The following is a 6,603-nucleotide window of genomic DNA, read 5'->3' on the forward strand; positions in this document are numbered from 1 at the left end:
CCGGGTTCGATTCCGGTCAAGGGCATATACCTTGGTTTCGGGCACATCCCAAGTAGGAGATGTGCAGGAGGCAACTGATTGATGTTTCTCTCCCATCGATGTTTCTGACTCTTTATCCCTTTCCCTTCCTCTCTGTAAAAAATCAATAAAATATATTTTTTTTAAAAAAGAAAGAAATTAAATGGACTGAGGGACCTGAGGAGTGATTTTGTTGTGCCCTAAGCATCAGGCCTAAGAAAGAGAATGTTGCTGACTCTTATGGACTGAATGCTTATGTTCCCCTCAAATTCATAAGTTGAAACCTAATCTCTGATGTGATGGTATTTGGAGATGGGGTCTTTCGGAGGTAATTTGGGTGGGAACCTCCTGATGGGATTAGTGATTTTATAAGAGGAGACACCATAGAGCTTCCCTCTCTCTGCCACATGAGGAGATAGTGAGAAGGCAGCTTCTGCAATTCCGGAAGAAACGGAACCCTACCAGAATCTTGCGCTTTCTGGGCTCCAGAAATGAGAGAAAACAGATCCATTCTATGGTATTTGTTAGGGAAACCTGAACCAACTAAGACAATGACTTATTACTGACAAGTGGCCATGATATAGGGGCACCTGTGGGTATATAGCCAAGGACAGTGATGGTGAACCTATGACACGCGTGTCAGAGGTGACACGCGAACTCATTTTTTTGGTTGATTTTTCTTTGTTAAATGGCATTTAAATATATAAAATAAATATCAAAAATATAAGTCTTTGTTTTACTATGGTTGCAAATATCAAAAAATTTCTATATGTGACACGGCACCAGAGTTAAGTTAGGGTTTTTGAGAGAAACCAAGATGACGGCATAGGTAAACACCGGAGATTGCTGCCTCGAACAACCACTTCAAAAATACAACTAAAAGACGGAACGGACATCATCCAGAACCACAGGAAGGCTGGCTGAGTGGAAATTCTACAACTAGAAGGAAAGAGAAAAGCATACCGAGACTCAGAGGAGGCGCAGTACGGAAGTAAAATACTAAGGTGCGGAGTGCATGCGGAGCGGGCTGGCGGCTGAGGGCGCGGTTGTCGTTTTCAATCGGGAGGGAGTCTCGGGCTCTGAGCTCCAGTTCTGGGCGAGTCTCTAGGGACCCAGACTCATACGGGAGAAGCGGGACTGTCTGGCATCGGTCAGAACCCTAGGGCAGCTTTCTCTTCGAGGGGCTTGCAGCGATTACCGGGACACTGAGAAGCAGAGCCTCTGAGGGCAAGACTGAGAGCAGCCATAACTGCTAGCCCCACCCTGTTGATCCCGTGGGACCCGCCCCACCCAAGCCCTGCAGGGAAGTTTTTGCTGGATAGCCACAGGCAAAGGCTAGATTAGCACCTCCCTAGAGATCCAGGAGCCAGGAAGCCCAGAGGTCAGAGTGGGACCATCCAGTTTGCAGCTTCGTGGAACCATAAAAGACACACTCAGGGGGCAGACTCAGTGAGCACCAAAGCCCCATTGAAGCAAGTCTTGCCCCAGAGGGGTGTCTCCAGCACAGAAGTTCTCCCACTGCAGACACAGCTGATTCTCACAGCCAATTGGCCTGGAGGTCAATTCCTCCCAGTGATAACTACAACAATCAAGGCTTAATTACAACAAGACTGTGCACAAAGCCCACAAGGGGGTGCACCAAGAGTGTCTACCTCAGGTAATTGGGACACGTAGCACAGAAAGGCACTCTATTGACACAGCGAAGCATAAAAAATGCTGAGACAAAGAAACAGGACACAAACAATAGAAATGGAGGAAAGCAAACTGCTGCATATAGAGTTCAAAACCACACTTTTAAGATCTTTAAAGAACTGTCTAGAAGCCGCCGATAAATTTAATAAGGCCCTCTAAAAGACTGGTGAGACCGCCGATAAATGTAGTGAGATCTTCAAGAAGACTGGTGAGACCGCCGATAAATGTAGTGAGATCTTCAAGAAATCTAGTGAAACCCTCGATGTTGTGATAAAGAACCAACTAGAAATTAAGCATACACTGACTGAAATAAAGAATATTATACAGACTCCCAACAGCAGACCAGAGGAGCGCAAGAATCAAATCAAAGATTTGAAATGCGAAGAAGCAAAAAACACCCAACCGGAAAAGCAAAATGAAAAAAGAATCCAAAAATACGAAGATAGTGTAAGGAGCCTCTGGGACAGCTTCAAACGTACCAACATCCGAATTATAGGGGTGCCAGAAGAAGAGAGAGAGCAAGATATTGAAAACCTATTTGAAGAAATAATGACAGAAAACTTTCCCTACCTGGTGAAAGAAATAGACTTCCAAGTCCAGGAAGCACAGAGAACCCCAAACAAAAGGAATCCAAAGAGGACCACACCAAGACACATCATAATTAAAATGCCAAGAGCAAAGACAAAGAGAGAATCCTAAAAGCAGCAAGAGAAAGAAAATCAGTTACCTACAAGGGAGTACCCATACGAATGTCAGGGGATTTCTCAACAGAAACTTTGCAGGCCAGAAGGGAGTGGCAAGAAATATTCAAAGTGATGAATACCAAGAACCTACAACCAAGACTACTTTATCCAGCAAAACTATCATTCAGAAGTGAAGGCCAGATAAAGAGCTTCACAGATAAGAAAAAGCTAAAGGAGTTCATCACCACCAAACCAGTATTATATGAAATGCTGAAAGGTATCCTTTAAGAAGAGGAAGAAGAAAAAGGTAAAGATACAAATTATGAACAACAAATACACACCTATCAACAAGTGAATCTAAAAATCAAGTGAATAAATAATCTGATGAACTGGTGATTGTAATCGAATCAGGGACATAAAAAGGGAATAGACTGACTATTCTTGGTGGGGGGGGAAGGGGTGTGGGGGGTGCGGGAAGAGATTGGACAATAATCATGCACCTATGGATAAGGACAGTGGGCGGGGAGTGAGGGCGGAGGGTGGGGTGGGAACTGCGTGGAGGGGAGTTATGGTGGGAAAAAAGAGGAACCAATGTAATAATCTGAACAATAAAGATTTAATTTTAAAAAAAAAAGTTAGGGTTTTTCAAAATGCTGACACGCCAAGCTCAAAAGGTTCGCCATCACTGGCCAAGGAGGTAATTTGGGAAAGCAGGACCAATGAATCATTATATTTTCTCTTGTACACCATTCTGGCTAAAGAGTTACCTTTGTTTAAGCCTTCAGGAAGAGGAGTGCAAGCCTCCATTTATTTCATGACCTTGATCACTATTCTTCTGTTTCCACAGGAGTTCCCAGCCAATGGGCCATCATGTCACGGTGCCATCACTCACGAGAATCCCTCATGCGTTCCCTGACTGCCCTTGCAGGGGGTTCTAACCATCTTTGTTCTTTTTCAGCGCTGCCATTATAACTGTCTACATCAGTGTCTCCCTATCCCTCTGTGACTTACAAGGACCTGATTTGGAGGCCCATTTCCCATTTACTAGCAATATAACCTTGGGCAGTGCGTAATGAAAATTTAAGGATATAATATGTAGAAGATAACTGCACACTATGCTTGGTGAAATGCTCATTTGACATCCCAGAAGGAAGAGGACAGGTAGTGGTAATGTGTTACTGGGAGGTGGGCCTTCCTGGGGGTGGAGCAGGAACTCTGGAAGATAGTATAGGAGAGCCACCTGGCACCTCCCGCCTTCTGAGTGAGATTTCAGCCTAGTCATCACGGCCGTTCGTGGTGGACACTGCAGCATCTCCAGCAGCCTGGAGCATGTCTGCCACTGCTCTTGATTAAACAGCCAAAAGAGGATATTCACAACAAGCATTTTCTAGTTTTTGCCTAAAAGCAATAATTTTTTTTATTATTATTGCTACATCCCTTCCAATTGCTAGTGCTTTTAATGAACTACGATTGTAATGTTGTCCCAGGGTGATGGGGCTCTACAACTGAATAATATCCCCGGATCCTATTTCTTTTATTAAAAAACAAGTGGGACACAGGCTCATCTCATGAATTTTAATGTGATCAAGATCGCTGCCCACTGGAAAAATGTGTTCTCATTGAGTTGTGAAAAAGCGTGCCTGGCCACATCAAACAAAAGGAAATCAATAGCCTTCAAAGGATTAGAGTTCCCAGAGGTTGGGTGGGACAAGGGAGGTAATACTATTTTATCAAAATAGTTTTTTTGAAAAAAATTTTTTCAAAAATATCTCCTTCCCTATATAAGACAGGTTCAGTTAAACATTTTATTTTTCTTGTCAATGAAGTGTCAAAGTGATTTGACACTTCATTGTTGAGTGAATACTCGGTTTCAGTCTCATTACACACACTCTGCCAGCTTGCTTAATGATCAGCTAAGTATTTTCCTCAAAGACTTGGCATCTTCCTAAGTGGGAATTGGGCCAGGATATTTATTTAATCTTTATAGACTTAGTTCTCCCTCCCATCCAAGCCCTCTTCCCTCGCACTGCCACCAACCAAGTGACTCTGACATGCTTGGGTGCTCCATGCCCTTTGTCACATGCCCCTCCCAAAGGAGAAGTGGATCCCTGCCTCTTTTCTCTGTCCTCCCATCTTAGCATCAAGAAGAGATCCATGCAATTTACCTTGATTAGGGCCAAGGTAAAAAAAAAACAGCCAAGGTCAAAGTGAATTAGCAAATGCTCCCCATGTGATACAGGTAATACCGGGATACAGAAAACTGAGCAGGCACTTTCCCAGGACACAAGGTGAGGTACTTACACTGGGTTGATTGACGAGCACATCTCACCTTCCAATGGATACCAACCAGTAGCATTAGAGTGTGCAGAATCTTAATGTTATATACTATGCAAGTGGGATGCTTTATTAGCCTTGGCCTGTGACCTTGGGTGAGAAGCAAGTCAGAGAGGAGAGGACTATATGCACTTGCTCAATCAGGTATTGGTTAAGCACTGCCATGTGCCAGCTAGATGCTGCCAGATTTTCTAGAATGAAACCAAGTCACGGCCTCTACAAGGACAGGCTCTTGTGTACAAGACAATAATTATGCTCATTCCTCTTGACCACTAGACAGTAAGGCACAAATTACTAAAAGTTGTATTGGTCAAGTGACTGAACCCAGGATTACAGGCAGGAATTCCTTGCAGCCATTGATATGGTCTTTCTTTTCTCCTTTCCACCCCCTTCCCTCAGAGGAGAGCACAAATATATCCCCCACTACCACAAATTATGTACTCAAGTTTCCCACATTTGGGGAAGTCGCAGGGGTCAGCACATCCAAGTGCAATGGATAAGCCTCGCCTAGGAAAACCATCTTCATAATCATGGCATCTCCCTGGCCAGGTAAGTATGATGAAGTCTTTCTTTATTAGACATATTTTTAGCTAATTATTAGCATCAAATTACCCAATTCTCTGACACCCCACAAAAACATTTCCAACTAGCATCCTGCTCATAGAGAAAGGAAACAGTTTGAAAACCCAGTCAGGGATATGCAAACAAGAATGACAAGAAATGGCATGGAGTTCTGGGTACTACTATGGCAGGTTTTATGGACTAGAATTCCCAAACCACTCCCAACCCAATCCCCCACCTTCCTCTACTGTAGAGACTAGAAAGACACAATATTTTATTTTCTAGGCTCAATTTTGGCTAAAAGTGGTTATGCAACACAGTAGTAGCCAATAAATAAAAGAGAAACTGGGCAGAGTTTTCAGGGAAGGTTTTTAAAGGGACAGACTCAGCTAGTACAGCTCCTTATCCCATTGTCCTTCAGCCTTCTTCCTCACTCCTTCCCTTTCCTAAAACAGGTATGATACTAGGGGTTCAGCAGCCCTCTGGAGACCACAAAAATGAAAGCCACTTGCTAAGGATAGAGAGGAGGAAGATAAACAGACTGGGCCCGTGATGACATTTGGAATTGCTTTTACTTGTCCCGCATCATCTACTCCCTGAGATTTTGTTGCATGTGGCAGATAAACCCCTTACTCAAGTAAGCCTGTCAGTTACTTGCAGCTAAGAGCAATCCTAATGGATAAAGACATTTTGTGGCATGTGGCAAATAAACCCCTTACTTGAGTAAGTCCTGTCAGTTAGGTGTTCAGTTACTTGCAACTAAATGCAATCCTAATAGGTACACTTGACTCTGAGCAGTCAATTATGCTAGCTCAGCTCTGTTCTTCTGCCATTTATTCTACTGACTGGTGCTTGTGATGTTACTACTGCTGTGATATTAGACAAAAAAAAAAGGCTGTCTTTTGACAAACTTCCTGAAAATAGTGAATCTCAATGATTATTCCAACTTAGTTTGCTCTTAAATTCTAAAACCTCCATTGTTACCATTTCTTAACTTGCTGAGATAGAGTTTGTGATTTTTCTGGGTTTATTCTAAACCTCCTTTTCTTCCTAATACTCCACATCACTTTTGTAAAGAAAGCTTTTACAGTTTCCCCTGGAGACAGGCATAGGGGCCAATTCCATCTCCTCTTTCAATGACAAAGCTTAGGTATATTTAAAGACTACCTTCTACACAGAACTCTTTCCATAGGCAATGGTTTTCATTTGGAAGTCTTACAATGCACTCCACAAGTTAGTTGAAGGACAACAGCTCCTGCTAAGGGCCCATAAATATTTGATGGTCCAATCTTAACTTTTCCTAAAGAAAAAACCA

General features: G+C 43.0%; 1 non-coding gene across 1 annotated transcript; it reads right to left on the bottom strand.

The window, feature by feature from the left end:
• Positions 1 to 5,123: 5,123 nt before the first annotated feature.
• LOC111825691 lies at positions 5,124 to 5,284 on the bottom strand. Its single transcript, XR_002828896.1, has one exon. It is a non-coding gene; the product is annotated as a U1 spliceosomal RNA (small nuclear RNA).
• Positions 5,285 to 6,603: the final 1,319 nt, after the last annotated feature.

Source organism: Myotis lucifugus, unplaced genomic scaffold, assembly GCF_000147115.1.
Source record: "Myotis lucifugus unplaced genomic scaffold, Myoluc2.0 scaffold_36, whole genome shotgun sequence".
Classification (NCBI taxonomy): domain Eukaryota; kingdom Metazoa; phylum Chordata; class Mammalia; order Chiroptera; family Vespertilionidae; genus Myotis; species Myotis lucifugus.